The sequence below is a fragment of the Doryrhamphus excisus genome, linkage group LG1 (assembly GCF_037039965.1).
Source record: "Doryrhamphus excisus strain RoL-2023G ecotype Guam linkage group LG1, RoL_Dexc_Guam_v1.1, whole genome shotgun sequence".
Lineage (NCBI taxonomy): Eukaryota > Metazoa > Chordata > Actinopteri > Syngnathiformes > Syngnathidae > Doryrhamphus > Doryrhamphus excisus.
In genome coordinates this window covers 21,035,182-21,058,448 of record NC_136357.1, presented here as the reverse complement: position 1 = coordinate 21,058,448, position 23,267 = coordinate 21,035,182, and the positions used below count along the sequence as shown (strand labels likewise).

General features: G+C 42.6%; 1 protein-coding gene across 5 annotated transcripts in view; it reads right to left on the bottom strand.

Moving 5' to 3' along the window:
* The window catches only part of LOC131132813 (cell adhesion molecule 1), a 371,964-nt gene that overhangs the window by 97,673 nt on the left and 251,024 nt on the right, over positions 1–23,267 (bottom strand). The gene's annotated exons all lie outside the window — the stretch shown is intronic.

Here is a 23,267-nt window from a genome sequence, read left to right as displayed (position 1 = left end):
ATCCAATTGTCTTTCCCTTAAACTAGTCACGGCACTAAATCAAGTGTGGAGAATGGAACACAATGTATCACAATCAGCTGCGGGTTAACAACCCTACCTGTATTCCGCTGACTGCCAACGCATTACCATAATGTCGTTTCATTACCCAGCCATGGTGTTGCCGCTTCCTGCTACAAAACAAAAACAAGCAACACCTATTTTCCTCGGCTGTATGGACATAGAACTGAAAATAATATTGCATCCCCGTGTCTAACCAAGGGGCGAAGGATGAGAGGGGGGCAATTTTTGTTCAAAACCCTGCAAGCCCTCTTGTTGATAATTTTGTTATTTTAATATAATAAGCTCCCGGCATGTAGTGTTGAAACTATGTACTTAACAATAGGGGTGTTCCCATCAGGGGTTTATGATGCTGATACCGATCCATATCGTCCATGAGTGAAATAGGCCGATACCGATACCAATACTGAGCAAATATATGCAGTGTAAATGTTTAAATGTGCTAATGGGTTTTTTTAGGGGTCACCAAAGTTTTTTTTCCTGTGAGAGCTACATTTATTCAAACGAAAATAGCCAAGAACATTTATTTTCATAGCTTATTTCAAGCCAAACAAAGCCAATATTCCAGTTTTACCAGAACATGAACACAATGCTGGTATCCACAACCTTTGACCAGGCCACTCCAAAGTCTTCATTTGGTTTTTCTTCGGCCATTCAGAGCTGGACTTGCTGGTGTGTTTTGGACCAACAGATGGTAGACAGCAGAATTCATGCTTCCATTTACCACACAAGTCTTTTGGGTCATTTTGTTATTAATCAGCAAATATATAGTAACATAGCATGGTGACCCTGTAAAATGTGACTACAATGTTAACACTGTAGCTCACATGTATGCTCCTGTTGTTAAAGTTTGACTTCAACAATATCTGAAACTACGATAGACTTTAGGGGCCATTTTCACATTTTCACAAGCATACAAACCGTACGAGGGGGGGAGGGGGTTAAGACATCAACTTACGCTTTTTTGAAAACCAGAAAATGTTGATGTCTGTATGTTCGAACCGCGGGACGCAGTCAAATTTCAGCGCGAATAGACTGGTCCCCTGTCGTCGTATGCTAGCGCGATACTCCACGTAGTGCTTTGCATTCCAACACAACAATCAGACAATGGCCGACCCGGGGATTTCGATGACCTATTTTCGTTCATCAAAAAGAGAATTACTGCCATTCATCGCTCACCGAGCAATGCATACGAACAATACATCAATTTTTGTGCGTTCGGAAAGAAAGCGGAAGGACGCTGTCGCGGCTGGCCAGGCGGCTTGGAAAGGTTCCAAATCGAAGGAATCGAGCAGGGCAGATTTGTTCCGAAGTGCCATTGCGAAAATGGAGAAGATCAAAACTAAACCGACCATCCTGAATCTATTCGCCAGCTCTGTGTTTATTTTCTATATTTGGGCATGGACCTGGCTGTGATTGCCATTTTCTGAATGACTCTGTGGTGGTGAATTTGACTTTGTGGACAGTGCAGTAACAATCAATGTGATTTTCACTTCCTGTGACACACTGACTAGACTATAGGTGTGATTGTTAAGCCTTTTCAAAACAGTTGTGGCATCTTTATTGCATACTTCGCATTGAGTTGAGTTCAAGGGTTGTGTCCATCATTTCAAAGAAGATTTTATCTCCTCAGGCTTTTGGAAACCAGGGGCAACTCTTCTGCTCCTTGAGTAATCATGTGTGTATACAAGAAGTATTCCCTTGTTTAAAAAAGGTGGACATTTCAAAACATCTCGACTGAATTCTGAATTGTCCCATGTTAGCGTTGTATTTTAACATGATATATCTTATATGTAATAAGTTACGTGTACTGTGATATGCAAGGTTATGTTTGGATTGCGGTTGACTTTTTCCCAAATTACTTGTGCACAAAACCAAAAGGGTGCTGCACAGGCCAAGGTTGTTTTTTTCTTTTTTTTACTCACTTTTGTGAACATTTTTCACAATTTTCTATGATATCTCCTTGGGTAATTCATGAATCTCAATGAAACTAATATATTCCATGGAGTTCTATGAAGACGTATTTAGTGGGCGGCCTTGGTAGACGTCTGCACTCCATTCATTCGCATTCCAGTTCAATCTGCCCCATTTGTAAAGTGTCAGGATGTTGCATGAGGAAGGACTTAGCACAATGCTATCTATGAAGCAAAAGGTCAGCGATAACACCGGCAGGTTTTAGAATACAAATTAATTAAGTGACCTGACTCTCACTTCTTTTCCCTAGAATGCTTCCAAGATGGCGGCATGTACCGAACGGTCACGGACAGACTTGCTTGTGGGCTGTACTGTACTGTACATTAACCCACCCTTCTCAATAAAAGGATTTGGGCTCAGTTATGCACTGAGCTGTAAAGCGACTGTCACTTGATGTAACCTAAGAGGTATAAACATAACCGCCGCCCCCCCCCCCCACACACACACACCATGTCCCCATCCCTTGCTCTGTCGCCTCATTTTTTTCCCCTCCTGCTGGATGCTGTTCGCCCATCCACGCCCGCGGCTGTCTCTGGTACACAGCGATTAGGACGCTAGGGGTCTGTCCGGCTGATAAGGCTGAGAAACCAGCTTTCCAACAACCAACAGCGACTTTAAACATCGCCTTGACCAGAAGTCGGGGGAAAAAAACCCAAGCAGGCCATTCCATCCCTGCTTGTGACAATAAAATATTATGCATCAAGCTGCTCAGTGCTAATATTTAGCATGCTCGAGAGTGTTTACACCGCCAGCTGGTAAATCGTTTACATTTAGCAATTAAAATGTTGCACAAATGATAGCGGACAGAACCCACTTTGTATTTTCTGCTATCTAAATGAATGTAACGTAATAAACTACAAAAAAGGTTCAATATTGTCCTATTTTCACCAATTTTGCCACATATCACATACAACAGCACATTAACTCATTCAATCAAATTTGACTGATTTTTCAAGGCAAGGTGGTGTAGGGCAGTGGAATATAGGTGAGTTTCAGCAAATATTAACAAAAAATAAAACATTCTCAACAAAAAAGGGAGAAAGATACATTTCAAAGCATAACTTTCACTTTGACACAAATCAAGCCATATATTGAGCCAAAATGTCCAACAATGCCACAACATACACAACACAAAAATGTTTTTCTTACATTTAAATTAAAAAAAAAATCACATTTGCTACTGCTTTACTGATTTTCAATGTGTAACCTCCTTTACACAAAACATCTTTTCACTTCTTGGTTGCTTTCAATGGCAGAAAATACAGGCTAATGTTTATAGGTTATAAAATGTACTTCTACACACCTTGTGGTAAAACTGGACCAATACCTGAGTGCAGGGAATCTAGGGCCCATGTAAGGAAGTCCAGCTTACATTGACATCAGTAGAACTCCGTGCAAAGCCATCCAAAAACTTCTTCCAGGACTTACTTCCGAATGCACAAACCTCATTATCTGACGCTTTGGCATGAGAATACAACATTTAACAACATTTACAGGTCAGTGGAAAAAGCATAATAGATCCCCTTTAAATTTGCCTCTAAGGTTGGCCAAAACCACCACTACAAAACACGTCATGCAAAATCTTGACCAAACTTACAGCTATCGCATGTATAGCCGACTTATAGGATGACTTGAAATGTCTAGTGAAGCAGTCAACAGTGGATTTCCGCAAAGTTTAATTCACTATTAATATTAATACATTTAATATTTTTGCAGGTAGGGCATAGAAAACCTGTTTACAACCTTCTACAGAGGGTTTATTAGAGCCCTCTAGACATGAAACAGTTTTACACTCATATTGACCAATATAGTAGATATAATGAAATAAATGGAAATAAGTAATTTCAGACATAAGAAAACAGGCTTGTGATTGTTTCATAATTTTTTGCGGGACATACACTACCGCTCAAAAGTTTGGGATCACTTGGAAATTTTTTTGGCCAGTCTGAGATCTGGCTTTTTCTTGGCAATCCTGCCATGAAGTCCAGTATCCTGAAGTCACCGCTTCACTGTTGATACTGACACTGGTTGTGCATCGTTTTTCTGTCCTTGTTAGACCCAGTTTGTGCTGCTCTCTGAAGGGAGTAGTTAACAGCATGGTAAAAGATTTTTAGATGGGTTTTCTAATAATCTATTAGCCTCATAAAATGATGAACTTGGATAAGCAGCCATACCAGGAGATTGATGCAGAGGACTGACAGTTGTTGATAGTGGGCCTCCAAGCAAAAATGTGCATCCTTCTTTGAAAATCATCTGATTCATTTTCATTGTTTGTGAAATGGATAAAAATGTTTGTGAAATGCATGAAAACAAAGAAATTTTCAAGTGATCCCAAACTTTTGAGCGGTAGTGTAAATTCAATGTTCATGAGGCGCCTTTCAGGTCAGCCAGTTTTGAAGATACATTTTGCTAACCTGTAAGTAAAAACATTTTAGAACCTCTACAGCTGCTAATACTGTCATACAATTTGGATTTCCACCAAAATCTTAGCAAATATACGTATGCATGTTAAGTGTAACGTCAAATCCCCATCAGGTATGAAGCGTTGGGCTTTATTTTAACATGTGTAGCGAAGCCTGATTTTTTTTCTCCCCCAAATAGCCTATTTTTCCAAATATGTAACTCAATGACTGCTTCATAATAAGTGAAGGATATGTTTTGGAGCTCAAAAACTCACATTGTAAAAATGTTCTATAACAGAGTAGTGTCTTTTTACAAAACAATATCCAATTAAATATTACAAATTTTGCATGTTTTCCATCAAGGAAATTAGATCACATGCTGAACATATTAACAAATGTCCCAAGATGATCATCAAAATCCATTGCATCAATCCAGAATATGTGCCCGATGACATTTCAGGACATTTTCATCTGAGACTCTGGGAATAAAGCTCAATCAACGATGTATTGAAGTTCAAATCTACGTAAATAACAGCGTACATACATTGATAGGTCGTGGAGTGTGGACAGTCTAATCCTTGAGGTGTTTTAAGAGGAAAAAGATGACTTGGCCCTGGCTTATCTCAGGGGTCAGGGGAAGGTCCACAACCATTAATTTTAAATGAGCGCAATGGATTTGTGGTAATGGAAACCCAATGGCTCCAGACAGCATTGGGACTCGCTGGTGTGAAGACTCCGTAACTGCATTGCGATAGCCAGACCACTCAACTGTGCCAAGTGTCAAGATTTGGGTTCTCACAATGAAAGCCATGAGAAATCTATTCTGAGGGTGCTCATGTATAGCCGAAGAGGGAGCAAGCTCTCCCTTTAGGTCCTAATAATTGAAGAATTGCATCCAATTTAAAATTCACCCAACAACACCCCAGCAAGTTGCCATACCCCTTAAGCCAGTGACCTTGGAGGGTGGAGGAGAGGTACTACGGGAAAGATGCTCACCCGATCAAAATTGACATTTTGTAGAGCTTCAAAATGAAAAACAAGAAATGGGAATGAGACAAAAAATGTTTAGGGTAAGCAAATTATTGCAAAAAAGGACTCATGTAGCGGAAAGATGGGCGCAATGTTGTTTTCTAGCATGCGTACTTTATGTATTATGTAATGTTATTTGATTGGTTGGACAGTCAATCAAGTGGAGTGCTTACCAAAGTAGCACAACAACATTTTTACAGATTGTGGAACAGATTGTGGCACACATTATGTGCACCAGATTATATGATTTTTTAAAATAAAAATTAAAGACTATTAAGTGCCCCTTATAGTGCTTTTTTCCGACAGCATTTGGAAATGATGTAAATTAGACAACGGCCTCATCCAGCAACAGCCAATAGCTACTTTTCTTACTGAAAAGTTAGCAGCAGGGACGGCATCTACTGTCTGGAACTGAACTATTTTTATAAACTTCCCTTGCAACAAATCTCCAAATGTTGAATTTAGGGGAATCTGAATTTAGAACGGGGGCAAGAAGGACAGTCTGAGGTTATTTCATTCATTCATTCATTCATTTTCAGTACTTATCCTGACAAGGTGCTGGAGCCTATCCCAGCTGTCGGGTGAGAGGCGGGGTACACCCTGGACTGGTGGCCAGCCAATCACAGGGCACATATAGACAAACAACCATTCACACTCACATTCATACCTATGGATAATTTGGAGTGGCCAATTAACCTAGCATGTTTTTGGAATGTGGGAGGAAACCGGAGTACCCGGAGAAAAGCCACGCATGCACGGGGAGAACATGCAAACTCCACACAGAGATGGCCGAGGGTGGAATTAAAGCCTGGTCTCCTATCTGTGAGGTCTGTGCGCTAACCACACAACCGCCGTGCAGCCCCCTCCACATAGTCAGCTCTGTGTGATGCCCCTGCACAACCAGAAGCTCCATCGTTCCACTGAAGGAAAAGCAGCCCATTTTATGACGAGGCCCCCTCCACTGTGCCATGTGGAAAACATCTCAGGTGGGATCTCCTTGTCATGTCGGTAACATCATAACCCATCAGGACCGTCTAAGTTATATTTTTCTCATCAGATAGTACAACTTTCTTCCACTGTTCAATGTCCCATGTTTGGTGTGCTCATGCAAATTACAAACGGACACTTTGAGTGAGGCCTGTGAAGGCGTTTTTTCCTTTCTGGACTGGACTGCACTCAGCACCAGTAACAGTGTTCGTCTGGGTGAGGGATGGTCCTGTGTCTTAACAAACAGCTGTGAGAGGCCTTACTTTTACAGCTCAACAATCCTGCCCAGTCAAAGAGAGAATGCTTTTTGCCTTTGCCATTATGATATCATGACAGTGTGAACCTGATAGAGAATAACACTGAGTCCACATACTTGCCAATATTTTGGCTTTGGCTGTGGTCGGAGACTTTGGATGAGGTCAAGAACAACTGATTTCAGTTAAATGCTTGTTTGTAATAAATTACTTATTGAAAAAAATGTATTTGTTTCACTCCCATTTCTTCTTTTTGCATTCTGAAACTCAACTTAGAACCTCCTTAAGATCCAAATTTGCAATTTAAAGTTTTGATCAGGAGTATATCAGCGTGGAGGGGATGGAAAAGTAACCACTTCTAAGTGTTAAAATGTTCACAACAGTCCCAGTTTGCACTTCACTTCCTGTTCCGCTCGTTCACACACTGCGAACTGTAAGCAGAAGGGGAAAACAGCCACAGAAAAACATGTTTACATGATTTCTCACACCATCCATCCAAGCGTTTTCTATGGCGCTTATCCTCATTGGAGTCGTGGGTATGTTGGAGCCTATCCCCGCTGTCTTCAGGCGAGAGGCGGGGCTAATTAACCTAGCATGTTTTTGGAATGTGGGAGGAAACCGGAGTGCCCGGAGAAAACCCACGCATGCACGGGGAGAACATGAAAACTCCCCAGAGATGCCCAAGTGGAAAATCAAACCGGAAAATCTCTTTAAAGACAGTATGTTAACACCCAGGTCAGTCTAGGGGGAAAACAATCTTCCCCTGACCAAATTTGGAGTTGTGAATGCAAGCTTTATTACGCAACCACAACATAAGCATGGCTGTGTGTTAGTGTTTTCAATGGCTCGCCAATCAATGCTGCTGTATGAGCTGTAGATACAGAGTCTCTCAACAAACAGTCAATGACCTATGGTTAATTAGTTTTGCTGGATGGCAGCCATGTTTTTCAACCGATGTTGCTCAACCTTTACACCTTTAGTGTGTGCCAAATTTTGTGGCAATTCGGCTAAACAGCCTTAAATTACGGTGTGGGTTTTTTGGGAGAGAAGGGGGTTGACCTCCATCAATGCATCAAGCAGGGAAGCCCAGACTTCCCTTTCTCTGGCTACTCCATCCAGCTCCTCCTAGAGGATCCCGAGATGACTCTCAGCCGGCCTGGGTATTCTTCAAGGTCTCTTACTGGTTGGACGTGCCCTGAACACATCCCCCTGGAGGTGTCCGGGAGGCATCCTGACCAAATGCCTGTACCACCTCATCTGCCGCCTCTCAATGCAGAAGATTAGTTTCTTCTATTACTTTGGGAGAGCCCCTCCACCCTACAGAGGAAACTCACTATGGCCGCTTGTCCTTTTCGGTCACTACCCAAAGCTCATGATCATAGGTGAGGGTAGGAACGTAGCTCGACCGGTAAATTAAGAGCTCAACTTTTGGGGGTTTAATTAAAGTGCCATCATGTGGTGAATTTGTCAGAAGAAAAAAAGATATTCCCGTTTTTTTGTGCGTCCATTCAGAAGTGAGTGATATTACACTAACTAATACCCACTGTACAGGTATGTCATTTGGACATGCGTCATATTGTACGCTAACAGGGAAACACCTGTGAACTCTACATTTGTACGCAAACCCGCTCTGGGGTCTGACTGCCGGGTCCGGTTTCCATGCCAATAGGGGCATTTTGTGATAAAAAAATATGTTCAGTAGGACTCACGCTATTTATAAAAGAATGTGTGCTTAAGTATGTCAACAAAGAAATGTACGCAAACTGAGGCAACATTTTGATGTACAAGTTTGCTAACCAAAGAGAACTGAGCTTCCATAATACTTAGTGTAGCTAGTATTTTCACAATTAAATATTGTGGTTAATTTCACAGTTGAAGTCAAACGTTTGGACGTACAGAAATCTCGTGTTTTTCGTGGTTCCCGGTCTGATCGTGATAAGTCAGTATCCGCAGTTAATACAACTATTTACGACGGCCGCACAGTGGATGAGTGGTTACATGCAGGCCACACAGTCAGGAGATGAAGAAGACCTGAGTTAGAATCTCCATGTGGAGTTTGCATGTTCTCCCTGTGTGTTTGTGGGTTTTGTCTGGGTACTCCGGCTTCTTCCCACATTCTAAAAACATGCTAGGTTATTTGGCGATTCCAAATGTGAGTGTGAATGGTTGTTTGTCCATAACTGCCCTGTGATTGGCTGGTGACCAGTCCAGGGAGTACATCGCCTCTTGCCTGAAGTCACCTGGGATAGGCTCCAGGCCAGGATAATGAGGTTAAGCGGCATAGAAAATGGATGGATGGATTAAATTCAATTTTTACAGTTCTAAGAGCCCACAGTGGCGAGGTTATATTGTATATTGTCCAATTGGTGAAGTGAAACAGTGAAGGTATGAGAGCCTTGCATTTATAAACCAAGAGCTTTGTGAAAATGTGCCCCGCAGAACAATTTTACTGAATTACCCTGGCGTAGCAAAAAGAAAAAAAAAATGAACAGGTGGAGAAAAGAGGGGCTTGAGGTCATAGATAAGAGACAGAAGGGCGGGAAAGCTAAAGAGGGGGAATCTGGATGGGGGATAAATTAGAGAGGGGAATAGGAGCAGTCCCTTGAGTCGTATATTTATGTAAGGGGGAAATCAGCTCACTAGAGTGTACACTATAATGCCCCCTCCCTCTGTATAATAATGGGTGCTGCACGCACCTCCCCATAAGAGGATTAGCTTGCCTGAGCTGGCCACAAATAATGTATGTCCACTTCAGCCTGACACAGCAGAAAACATGTCGGGAAGTAAGAATGCCGCAGCAGCGTCTCCATTGCGTCCAATTGGACATGCAGCAGCGCATGAACGGGTGGCACGAGCACGCAGGAAAGGCCGCACCCTGGCAAGGCAGCATGGAAATGAAGTGCCGCATTTATTTCCTCCTTTGTACATGGAGCGGCGCGGTGCGATGACTCCCCGTTATTTGGGCTACACGGCAAAAATTGCCTCTTGTTATTGTAGCTTTTGATCAGGCAGTGATAGGTCAAGACGACCGCTCCGGCAGGAGGAGTGTTCCCCAGCTAATGTCTTGCACTATAGTGCAAGCTCCCCTTTTGTGTGCGCTCGCCATCGACGGGATTAAACCATCCATCTCACCCAACCCCCCCCTGGCTTCAACCCTTAATGGTATTAGGAAAAGGCTGGATAGCTTTCTGTTAAGGAATATCTGATATGGACAGCCGGCTGATTCAATTAAGTAAAGAGCGAGGTGGGTGGGTTGGAGCGCGTTGAGTAGTAGCCGCCAAGACGCCAGCTCAAAGCGAGGACTTTCAATCTCTATGAATTGCATAGGACTGAGCTCCACATGAAAAAAACAAACAAACAAATTATACTCTCATGACTTAATGGGACCGTTTGCACAACTCTCCATTTTATGAAACCAAATAAACACGACTCGCATGTGTTGCCAATAAAAACTGATTGTACAAAAATGTATTTATTTTTCGCAATTACAAATGAAATATATATATACACCGTAAATATATATGTACACACATATCCTCAACAAAAATAAAGTTAACACATTTGTTTTTGCTGTTGCCAAAATCTGTTTTGCTGAGATAATCCATCCCACCTCACTAGTGTGCCATATCAACCATGTACCTTGGACTGTCCACAATAATTTTGCTTTATTGGGGGTCTGGGGACTCAGAACCATTCAGTATCTGGTGTGACCACCATTCGCCTCATGCAGTGCAACACATCTACTTTGCATAGAGTTTATCAGATTGTCAATTATAGCCTGTGGAATGTTGGTCCACTCCTCTTCAACGGATGCCATCGAATGTAAGCCCACTCAAGTCTGTTACGGCGACAATCTGGGGGTTGTGGAAGTTCTCAGGTTAAGACCCTGATGAGGACGACGAGCATGTAGTTGAGCTTCCCTGAGACGGTTTCTAACAGTTTGTGCAGAAAAAACTTTGGTTATGCAAACCAATTGTTTCAGCAGTTGTCTGAGTGGCTGGTCTCAGACCATCTTGGAGGTGAACCTGCTGGATGAGGAGGTCCTGGGCTGGTGTGGATACACGTGGTCTGCGGTTGTGAGGCCGGTTGAATGTACTGCCATATTCTCGAAAACGCCTTTGGAGACGGCTTATGGTGGCGAAATGAACACACAAGCAACGCAATTGCACGCTCCCTCAATGCTCGCAACATTTTGCTGTGAGACAAAACTACACATTTCAGGGTGGCCTTTTATTGTGGAGAGTCTAAGGTACACCTGTGCACTAATCCTGATGTCAGATCAGCACCTTGATGTGGCACAGCGGTAAGGTGGGATGGATTATCTCAGCAAAGCAGAAGTGCTTAGGCACCTTAGCCCAAGCTCCACTCACCCGGCACTTCACCATCAAACATTACGGTTCTCTTGCATCCTTGTCGAAGTCTGTCATCGTTAGATAGTCCGTTCAATGTATGGTGTGTAACACGCCCGGCGCTTCCTCCTGTGTTCACGTCAATTTTGCCATCAAACATGCCGGTTCTCTCATTATTGTGGGAGTCTCTTATCATCTAGGTAGTCCGTGGTCGCCGGGTGCAGTGCCACTTTGAACTGTTGGTAACCCTCCTAGCATGCTAGCAAACTCTCAATTCACTTGGATTTCACAGGATAGATAGGAGGGGTGTTGTTGGACCGGCCCTGAGGCGTGGCAGGACTGTGTGTACTGTGTGTATTACATGTAGTTCTCTGATTGTTTGAGCACTGGAAGCATGTACTGTATGTAATGCGTTCTTTGATTGGTTTATCACTTTAGTTTAGTATTACGTCCCTGTGTCAGGTCTACGGTCTACCCTTACCCAAGCAGAACAACAATTTTACACATAAGGTGCACCACATTAAAAGGCAATAGCCAATAAGTGGAAGCTAGCTCCGTTAGCACAGGTCGCTTTGCGGCTTGTTCTTCCATATCGGCACTCAGGCATCGTATATTGCATGTTCTCCTTCTGGTTCCAGGAGTGGCGGGGAAATCATAAAGGGGCACACAGCTCACATATAGGTTGTTGATCCATGCAGGTATGTCATTGTTGCACCAACTGTACATTTTGTTTTGAAAAAGACTGCATGTTGTGTACCACCTGCTCGCCCCGGTCCACTCATGCTGCCGATGTGGACGAAGAGAGACGGGAACTCACAAAGGGGTGCACAGCTCACATGTATATTGTTGTTTCATGCAGAATAAACCCTGTGAAAGATCCTGCAGACTCCTTCTTTTATACACATCACCAGAACACAACACAAGGAAAGAAAGGCGGGTTACACACGCTGAGGTGTCAGTGATGGCTAAAGATGCGGCCAAGCGCCCCCACTTTGTTGTAGTGATCTATAAATACCATCCAATTTTATTGAGCGCATGCTTTCACAGCATGCTACCATTTCTCAATTACCGAACGTGGTAGCCGTACCTCCTGGAAAAGCCAGCATGGTGTTGAAAGGGTCCACTAATAGACCCTTGACCCTGTTTATAAGCAGCGAGATGCAGGAGCGTTCATGAATATCTCCACTGGGCAATACAAGGCACGTACGTATGTACAGGAAAATAAAAGGTTTCTTGAGGTATTATTCAGCGCAGACACCAGCAGATGATGGACCATAAATACTTGATAAATAGCAATTACCTCCAAAAGCAGGCAGGAAGAAAAGAGCCGCTATTTCAGTCAATTATGAGTCTTCTCCCTCAAAGGGCGGAGAAATATGACTCTTCCCTTTCAAGCCTGCCGCCGAATAAAGAAAGAAGAAGAGGGTAGCTCTACCATGTTGTGGAGCCTCAATAATGTTTCCCTCCACCTTCATGTCAGGGATGAAAGACCCCAAATGTCCTTTGAGTAAAACCCCCCCGAGGACTTGATGTGCATCAATAAGACTTCCATGGCTGAAGATTCACACATAATCTTCACTCCAGCTTCAGGCCCGACTAAGTTCCTCTCCACAGCCCTTCCTCGCCATGCAGTCGCCCCTCGTTTACAGTGGTTAATTGGTTCCAGACACAATGAATAAATGATGAAATAAATGAAATCTATAATAAATGAATTCCTGTGATTTTGTAATAATTTATAATATTTTTATAGTTAGCTACCATTACACTCATGTTATTCATTGTTTACAATGAAGTCCAACTCTTATGCTGAAGGGACTTGAGGCGGCATATTCTTACTCATATCCCGTGCCTCCATTGCTGAGGCAGCTGATCGGAGCTGCGGCTGCAAGGTGGTCGATGTCTACACCGGACTCCTGAAGCAGATGACAGGTACTGTCAGGCCAAACGGTACGCAGCTTTGGCGGTTGTCGAGGCAAAACCTCGGGTGTGGGAGGAATTCTGTGAGGCCATGGAGCACGACTTTCAGTCGGCCTCAAAGAGGTTCTGGCAAACCGTCCAGCGCCTCAAAAAAGGGAAGCCGTGCCCGGTCCACACTGTTTACAGTGGGGACGGGGGCCTGCTGATTTTGACCCCTTCTCAATCCCACTGACATACCTTCCATAGAGGAAACAGAGTCCGAGGACACATACGTGGACAGCTCTATCCCCGTGGCTGAGGTATCTGGGGTGGTCAAAATGCTTCTGAGTGGCAAAGCTCCGGGGGTGGATGAGTTCCAGCCAGAATTCCTCAAGGATGTTGAGGGACTGTCTTGGTTGACAAGTCTCTTCAACATTGCGTGGAAGTCGGCGGGTCGTGGTCCTCCTCTTTAAGAAGGGTGACTGGAGGGTGTGTTCAAACGATAGGGGGATCACACTCTGTCTCCCTGGGAAAGTCTATTCCTGGGTGCTGGACAGAAGGGTACGACCGTTGATCGAACCTTTGCTACAAGAGGCCCAATGCTGTTTTCGTCCTGGTGGACCAGCTCTACACCCTCACGAGGGTGCTGGAGGGTGCATGGGAGTTTGCCCAACCGGTCTACATGTGCTTTGTGGCATTTGACCGTGCCCCTTGCGGCGTCCTTTGGGGAGTGCTCCGGGAGTACGGGATTGGCGGCACACTACTAGGTGCCATCCGGTCCTTGTACAAACGGGGCAGGAGTCTGGTTCGCATTGCCAGTAGTAAGTCGAGCCTGTTTCCGGTGAATGTTGGCCTCCGCCAAGGCTGCCCTTTGTCAACGATTCTGTTCACAATTTTCATGGACAGAATTTCTAGGCGCAGCCAAGGTGTTGAGGGAGTCTGGTTCAGGGGCCCTAGGATCTCATCTCTGCTATTTGCAGATGATGTGGTGCTGATGGCCTCTTCGGGTTGCGACCTTCAGCTGCAGTAATGTGGTCGCTGTACCGGACCGTTGTGGTGAAAAGAGAGCTGAGCCGGAGGGCAAAGACCTATGTTCATGATCTTTGGGTCATGACCGAAAGAATGAGATGGCGGATACAGGCGGCTGAAATGGGTTTCCTTCGTAGGGTAGCTGGACTCACCCTAAGAGATAGGGTGAGGAGCGCAGTCATCAAACTAGGAGGGGGTGGCTTCCCTACTGAGACTGCTGCCCCCTCGACCCAGACCCAGATAAGCGTGGAAAATAGATGGATGACTGGATGGATGGATGGATGGACACTATTCTGTGTGCTTGAAAAATCTGTCATAATCATCAAAAATGGCCAGTACTGAGAGCGGACAATTTGAAAAATGTCTGTGATTGAATGAGCTAAGAAAGGGTTTCTAACGGAGTGGGGAAGAAACCCAAAGTAAGAAGCAAAAAAATGTACAATTTCCACACGGAATGGGAGGAGAACCTTTTTTTCCACAACATCCATTTATTTTCTATGCCGCTTATCCTCACTAGGCAGGAATTTGCTGGTGTCTAACAGTCTTTCAGCGAGAGGCGGGGTACACCCTGATCGGGTGACCAGCCAATCACAGGGCACATATAGACAAACAACCATTCACACTCACATTCATACCTATGGACAATTTGGAAATTTGGAGTCACAAATTAACCTAACATGCATGTTTTTGGAATGTGGGAGGAAATCGGAGTACCCGGAGAAAACCCACGCATGCACGGGGAGAACATGCAAACTCCACACAGAGATGCCCAAGCGGAGAATGAACCCAGGTCTTCCCAATATCCTGACTGTGTGCCCTACATGCAAACCAATCAACCACGATTAACGAGGGATTACCGTAGATATGTTTAAAAAAATTATAGCGCTGTGCATCAGTGCACACTATATAATATAATACTAAATATAATACAGTATATTGTATGTATATAATACTCACTTTCCATGAAGATGTTTATAATATTATACCAGATAGTAGTCAGGTTGTCTAAACATTGTACTTCCTGTAAAATGGCGGATGACTCTTAAGTACAGTGTTGCTGTAGGCGTCATTAAGATGAAGCACATTGGAGAGCGATCATGGCATCTTCAAAGATTGTTTTTCTAGAAGAAAGATAAACTGAATCATAAATAGAATATTTACTGATTTTGGAATAACTAAATAAAAATAATACTTAAATATAATATATATATTCATTCATTCATTCATTTTCTACCGCTTTTTCCTCACAAGGGTCACAGGGGGTGCTGGAGCCTATCCCAGCTGTCTTTGGGCGAGAGGCGGGGTACACCCTGGACTGGTGGCCAGCCAATCACAGGGCACATATAGACAAACAACCATTCACACTCACATTCATACCTATGGACAATTTGGAGTGGCCAATTAACCTAGCATGTTTTTGGAATGTGGGAGGAAACCGGAGTACCCGGAGAAAACCCACGCATGCACGGGGAGAACATGCAAACTCCACACAGAGATGGCCGAGGGTGGGGTTGAACCCTGGTCTTCTAGCTGTGAGGTATAATATATATATGATATATAATGTAATACATATTATATAATATATATTATCTTATAATATATATAACAAATATACTTTTTAATGTTTAATTTGTTGGCAGTTTAAACACATTTTTACCCACACTATTTCCTTAATCCTGCTTTAAAATCCTCATATTTTCCATGTAAAAAGCAGAGAATACGTGTAGTATGTGTTCATAATAGCAATGAGCGTCAACACGTGCAGCTTCATTGCTCACACTCAGGATGTATTCATATAAAAATAATCATTTTAATCAAACAGCCAACGTGACACGACGAGCATCGCCTCCCTTCACTCCAACAATGGGGGTGAGTGAGCGCTGACATGTTGAGTAAGTTATCAGTGATTAATTACATTTATCATGCATGCCACATAGCAGCAGCTGTAGCGGCAAAACAGCAGCACTAAATCACCATTGCAAAGCCGGATAAAGAAGGAAAAAAAATAAAAATAAACCCATCAAAGCAAATGTCTGAGCTGATATGGGGGGGGGGGTGCTTATTAAACCTCCTTTTTAACTCAACACACTCAAGCCCGACGGTGTTGGGATGCACGCAGTCACAAATCCATATTAATCCAACATCCGACAGTGGGAAACTCTCCTTGATCAATACCGCTGATTGATTGTTGTCCAACTTGCAGTGCCACAGAGGCAGTCTTCTCGTGCTAAAAAAGACCACCACTAAATCCAAAAGCATTTAGTCGAATCTTCTTTTTAAAATGTCAATGAAAAATCAATTTTATTACACTTTTATGGAAAAAAATTGCTACATGCTGCAAGTGAGTGTTGTGAGGAATAACAAGCAAGCAAATGAAAATGGCTGATTCTCCTGGAAGGGGTCTTGACCAATGAGAATATTCACAGTGCTGCAGTTACTTCCAGGGTCACGATGTACACATCACAGTGATTTGAAGCTGTAGCCATGGAAAAATATACTGCAAACAGAAAGAATAAATTATTCCGAATTGCTTCTTTGTGCCTGTTGTGTGTAAAACACGATCCAATGTCAATTTCAGCCCTTTTGCGCATATTTTACAACATGAAAAAGTGACAAAGACAATGAAATAAGCAATTCAACATGGTAGAACACTTCAGTTCATTTGTCAATCATTTGTGATTTGAGAAGCTCTCTCCGAATGGTCTGACGCTTAAAATGGAATGGAGAGTCCCTTTGATGGTTGCCCGCCAAGTAGTGCCTTCCATTTTTGCAGAACTCCAAACTCCAAACTACTTCCCTCCCTTACTCTTAATGAAAACATAAACATTTTTTATTTAATACCATTTTAAATAACTTAAAAAACTGTGGTGATCCGAATATAGCTCGATTATTCCTGACCTTTCTTGAATCTTTTTTGGAATACAGTACACGGTCTATATGCCAAAATAAAGTTCTCTTAACTTATTGACGACCAGACATATCAAAAGATATCCCCGCCACTATCGACCATTTTAGATTTAGAACGCTTCAGTTGCTGTGATTCCCGAGATATAAGACCTCATTGTGAACCAAACACAGGAAAACCAAAATGTACTTTGACCAAACGTTATGCTTCATTAAATGTCAACAGTGGATTCTACACCCAGTCAGTCAAGGGAGTGGTTATGCAAATGAGCTGACGTTTGCATAACTTTAACTGACACACAACTTTATTTACTTAAGAGCTCTTGACATTCCAATTCCAATGTTCGAGACTCTTTAGGAATTCAAGTTGCTTGCTTTTGATACAGTGTGTTGGCATTTTTATGCCATACATTATCATTACTTTCATGAAAAAATTGATACTATCGATAATATTGTTTATCGGCAATAATTTGTAGGACATTTATCGCCCAGCAAACTGTGTTATCGTGACAGGCCTAGTTAAAACCATGACAGGTAGCGAGGGTGACACACATGACACACACTCCCATTGAGCTAGCCTCTCCGTGGTCCTTCCTGACACCTGTCAAGTTGCCGGCGCCTCCCTGGGTGCGCTGATAAGCAGTAGGCATCACAATTGTCATCTCGCACTTTCCCCAATTTCTATCCGTTCCGATGTACTGTACGTTACGCAAGACTTAAGTGCGTACTCAATCACACGCGCGTGTGGAGCGCGATCCCCCGCTCGCTATCAAAGCTATCAATCAGCCGTGGCTCGGGGCGAGGATGGGAGCCTGTTCTGATGGCTACATTTGCTACATCCTCTTTTCAATTTGTTTGGCAGCTCGGCGGAGTCGTCCGCCTCCATTGGAGTGGCGAGGCAGGCGATGATGACAGGCGAGGCTGTTAGGGGAGCCGTCTGTCTGCAGACGACACTGACAGGCCCAAATCACCAACGGGTGCCATCAGCAGGTTTGCATCTTTACATGCTGTATAATCATCGACGGTGCGTCTGAAAACCTGAACTGTGAAACCAAAAGGAGGATAATCAGCGCCTTGTGGAAGAAGATAGAGCTGCAATTTGTGCCTTTTTGCAGATTCACAATACGAAGGATCCGGTTGTAGAAGCACCTTCATTGGGAACCAACAACAACAATGCAGGACTTCATCTACAGTCTGGAGACTGTGTTTATTTGTGTCATTTCTGGCTATCCGGTATCCTTCAAAAATGGTAAAAAAAAAACAATGTTTTGTTTCGGATGAAAGATGAGAGTCACACGAGAGTGCTCCAGTCCTCAGGTAAAAAGTGCTGACGGCAAACGAGCATCTTGTTGAGTCGTTTTAGCAAAAGTAAGAGCTAGGTACCCGCAAATGAGGCGTTGTGATTAGTCCGCCAAATAAAAAAAGTTTTTAATGTTAGCTGCTAATTATAATAATTAATAATTTTTAATATAATTATATTAATAATTAATATAATTATGTAATTATTTAAATTATATTATTATATTATTATATTATTATATTATTATATTATTATATTATTATATTATTATATTATTATATTATTATATTATTATATTATTATATTATTATTATCTATATAATTATATATTACAGTATGTCACTGTATTTTCGTTTATACAAGTTGTTTTTTTAGGTTTTTGTGAGGGCTATAGCGTCAAAATTTCCCATGACGTCTCTTGTTAGCTAGCACATATTAACTTGTTTTCACATGCTAGAAAGCACAGAAAAAGGTAATAAATATGTGTTCGTGTTTCACATAATGATAGTGAATGAGGGGTAAAATTCCTCAAAACGTGCAGTTCCCCTTTCAGGACGTCTTGACCAGAATGAGCACGAGTGGTTACCAATACCTCAAAGCAAGAAAATTGTCAGTTTCTTTATTTTTATTTTACTTAGTTTTTCTTTAACTTCCCAAAGTTTTGACCAATTTAAATGCATTGAAACGGGTCAACGGGTCTGGCTTTAGCTTTTTTGGTTTGGACTTATTGATCGGAGAGTTGGAATGGCAACCAAACATTAGTTTTATTTAACGATGCATTAAAAACGGCCATCTGCGGCAGCGTAACGTCTGTGAAGATAGATTCTATCAAAGGGATGAGAAATAATAACGAGTATGAATAAGTCATAAGCCATTCTTCTCCAGCACAGAGTGCAGCACTTTAACAACCTTTGAAATAATGAGGCCTGTAGGTTAATTCATTAGTTATTTTCAAGCCAAGCCGCGAAGTGAACAGCACCTCCAATAAATCAGTAATACGTTGACGAGAGAGGGGGTGGGGGAGTGGGGGGGGGCAGTCAAGCTAATTCACCTGGTTAAATAAAGACATCAGACTACTTTGTCTTAAGACCGGGTCCTCCAAGACTTCCCGCATCGGCTCAGTCAAGAAACAGTTTTTCTCCATTACGTGGTCTCTCTGTGGAGCCGGGGTTTTACAATTTCAGCTCACCCTTTTGACCCGGACAGGACACCAGCATGCCCTCCAATTTGTCAGGATAGTGTTTGCTTTGCAGAAACGTTCGCTTTGCTAACTTTCAACACATGCAGCCTACTGTAGAAAAACATCAATATTGTCCCTATCTTTGTACCTTGATAGGCCATGATAAGGTGAATCCACGATCATTTGGGATTTGAGAAGCTCTCTAAGAATGGTCTGACGCTTAAAATGGAATGGAGAGTCCCTTTGATGGTTGCCCGCCAAGTAGTGCCTTCCATTTTCGCAGAACTCCAAACTACTTCCCTCCATTATTCTTGATGAAGACAAACATTTTTAATTTAATACCATTTTAAATAACTTAAAAAACTGTGGTGATCCCATTGAGATCGATTATCCCTGATCTTTCTTGAATCTTTTTTTGGAATACAGTACACAGTCTAGATGCCAAAATAAAGTTCTCTTAACTTATTGATGACCAGATATTCTTCAAAAGATATCCCCGCCACTATAGGCCATTTTAGAGGATTTTAATTGATCTTTCAAGGCAAAAAAATATGATGTTCTAGAGCTATTTATACATGGAACATGCCTAGGCCTGTCATGATAATAGATATGTTGATTTATCAAAAGATAAAAATAAACAGGTCGGTAATTATGAGCCCTTAATAAATTGACATACACTGTAAATGTATGTGTTAGTCTCTCTGTGCTACACAGGCTGGATGACAACAGGGTTCACGCTGCACGTGTCTGTGCACATTGGCTCTTTATGAAAGGAACACAGAAGAGAGTGAGCATCTTCTCAGCTATGGAGCCTCTTTGCACAGCAGTTAGCAAGCAGACACAAATATGAATAAAGGCACAAAGGCGACAGTTTGGAAGCCGAATGCCCCAGTTCCAGTGTGGCTGTGCAGCGCAGTTTCGTCCTGACAGTCAAAAGTTACTGAGGCTTTTGATCAGCTGAGTAAATATTAAACAAAACAGCGCAAAATGGCGTATGTCCACAGTGTCGGGCGCTGTGGTCCAGCTTGTAATGTCAAGAAGCGGCCATGTGCAGTGTTTGATATAATGTTTAATAATACACTACATTGCTGCGTGCGTATATAGGTTTTTATTGAAATGTTTTTTTTGACAGAGACGATCTATATCGTGGAGCGTTGCTGGGAGTGCTTTGATGTTTAGTTTTTGTTAAAAAAGGCTGGAATATCACATGGTCAGAGCTCACAGTAGTTGGTAATATTCTGCACTATACGTTGGTAGTGTATTGTCTGTTTTTATGCTGTGTGTGTATTTTCTTTTACACCGGGAGTATGAATTGTTTGTGACGACATGGCATAGATGTTATGCCTCACCGGGTAAACTACACTTAAGTACCATTTAGTACAGTGGTGGGCAAACTACGGCCCGGGGGCCACATCCGGCCTGCCAAGTGTTTGAAGACGGCCCGCTTGTTCTTTCCAAAGTATTTAATTTAAACTTAACATCTAACCTGGCATCATGGCTTGAGCCAACCTTTTGATGGTTTAAGTAGCAGTTTTATCAATTTGGTTATTTGATGTGGTCTGCTGTTTACAAAGTGCTCCTGAAAAAAAGGGACACATGACACACACTTTTACAGATACAATACTTCCAGGTGGACTGTTTTGTGTAAAATATATAGTCTGCCCCCCCCATAAATTTTGTTAAAGCAATGCGATCCGTGAGTCAAAACATTTGCCCAACCGTGATCTGGTTGCTCAAACGGGACATGACACAATGATGACATAACACAAAAATCTTGATGATAATTTTCTCCAAATTGATTTTTTTATCGCACAATTATTGAGAAGAAAAATTTGTTATCGTGACAGGCCTCAACATATCAAAAGAAAACTTTCATCTTTCATCAGAATCTACTTTTTCTGTTCTTGAAAAAAAACTGCCACAAGTTTGGCAGTAATTTTTTGATAAAAGGATGGTGTGCGGGCGGCACGGTGGTCTAGGGGTTAGCGCGCAGACCTCACAGCTAGGAGACCAGGGTTCAATTCCACCCTCGGGCATCTCTGTGTGGAGTACTCCGGGTACTCCGGTTTCCTCTCACATTCCAAAAACATGCTAGGTTAATTGGCCACTCCAAATTGTCCATAGGCATGAATGTGAGTGTGAATGGTTGTTTGTCTATAGTATGTGCCCTGTGATTGGCTAGCGACCAGTCTAGGGTGTACCCCGCCTTACGCCCGAAGACAGCTGGGATAGGCTCCAGCACCCCCAGCGACCCTCGTGAGAAAAAGCGGTAGAAAATGAATGAAAGGATGGTGTGCATCTTTCCCATTGATACCCATGGTCTGCAGCAACCAGGAAGTGAAAAGGCATCTTCCCATGTTGTGCAAAGGTTCCAAATGTGAAAATTATAAATAGTTCATGGTGTTATATATGTCAATAAATTGTTATTTTTATGTAATGAAAACTTATTTCGAAACAACAGATTAAAGTCCAATATTTTGGTATATACCATGTGTATATATATATATATGTATATATATGTATATATGTGTATATAATCCTAGAACACAATATTCTGGGTGCCGCAAAAATGATCAAAAATGGCCGGTACAAAAAACCCCATAAACAAATCCGTCTTTGGGTGTTGGGTGCAAGCGTTCAGGGTAAAATTTTCCATGTTTTGTGCAACTTCAGAGGCGCATTTTCTTGAAATTCCATATTGTACAACCTCAGGGGACATCAAAGATTCCGCCATATTGGATTTTCCAAAGGTGACGACAAATATTTGGTCACAGCCCATGCGGGGCTCAGACTCCAACCAGTGAAGACCATTAAAAGGAGTCAGGCCTCTGGAATAAGGCAACGTTTGACATAAATCAAATGAGTCTGAGAAAAAAAAAAAAAAAAAACAGACTGGGAGGCTGGTGGGGGGTATTCATCAAATGACTTTCCCAAACCTGCCGGAGAAATCTCAGCACGCAATCGAATGCGGAAAGAACCTGGCATTACTTCCCGCCTGCCGTGGTGGGGTCTAATTAAAACGACGACCCCTAAGGTTTCCCTTCCTCCCTCTGCCAAGGGGGGACCAACCTTGCGTGTGCAAAGACAAACAGACTTATTAAACCAAACAAGCCTGCTGCCTGCCATAAATGACAACAGCAAGAAGCAGGGGAAAGGGGAGGGATTTTAATGGCGGAATGGAAGGAGGGAAATGTTTATGTGTCGGTGTCTTCATTCGGATCGGCTTCCTGATGGACGGGAAATCACCACAACAATGGCACAATTGCCAGAACAGCATATTTACAGCAGAACCGCACCCTGTTAGCATATTTTGGTGTTTATGTTGAAAATGTTACCAAGAATGATGGCTCGTCACGAGTACATTTCCCAGTTCATGTACATTATTAACTATTGGTATGTTTGCAGCACAACGTTGCAAGTGCCAGCCCTTGTTTTTTATTTCTTTCATTATTTGCCAGGACATTTTCAACCGCTACAGAGACCAGTTATAACGTCATATAAAGCCAACCAGGCGACACTTTTCAACTTGCAGTCACCTGCTTTGCCTCTGGACGTGAAGTCCTTCGTGGGGTCTGAAAGGTCACTAAATCTAGTGACAATGTTAAATGAAAGCACCGGGTTGCAGATGTGCTATGAACAGATGCGCACGTTAATTTGATACATAGCGTCACAGCGCGCCATGCTGTTTAAAAGCAGAAAAGTGCTGCGCCTTAAAGGAAAATTGCACTTTTGGGGGAATTTTGCTCATCATCCACAATCCGTAAGACATAGACACAGGTGTCTGTCTCTTTCTGTGTGTTCTAAATATATACAAACAGAAAAAAACAGAGAACTCATTACTGCATGTGTATTACAATACAGTACCTCCAAAACCATCCAGGTTTTATGGGTTTATATCCATGTATG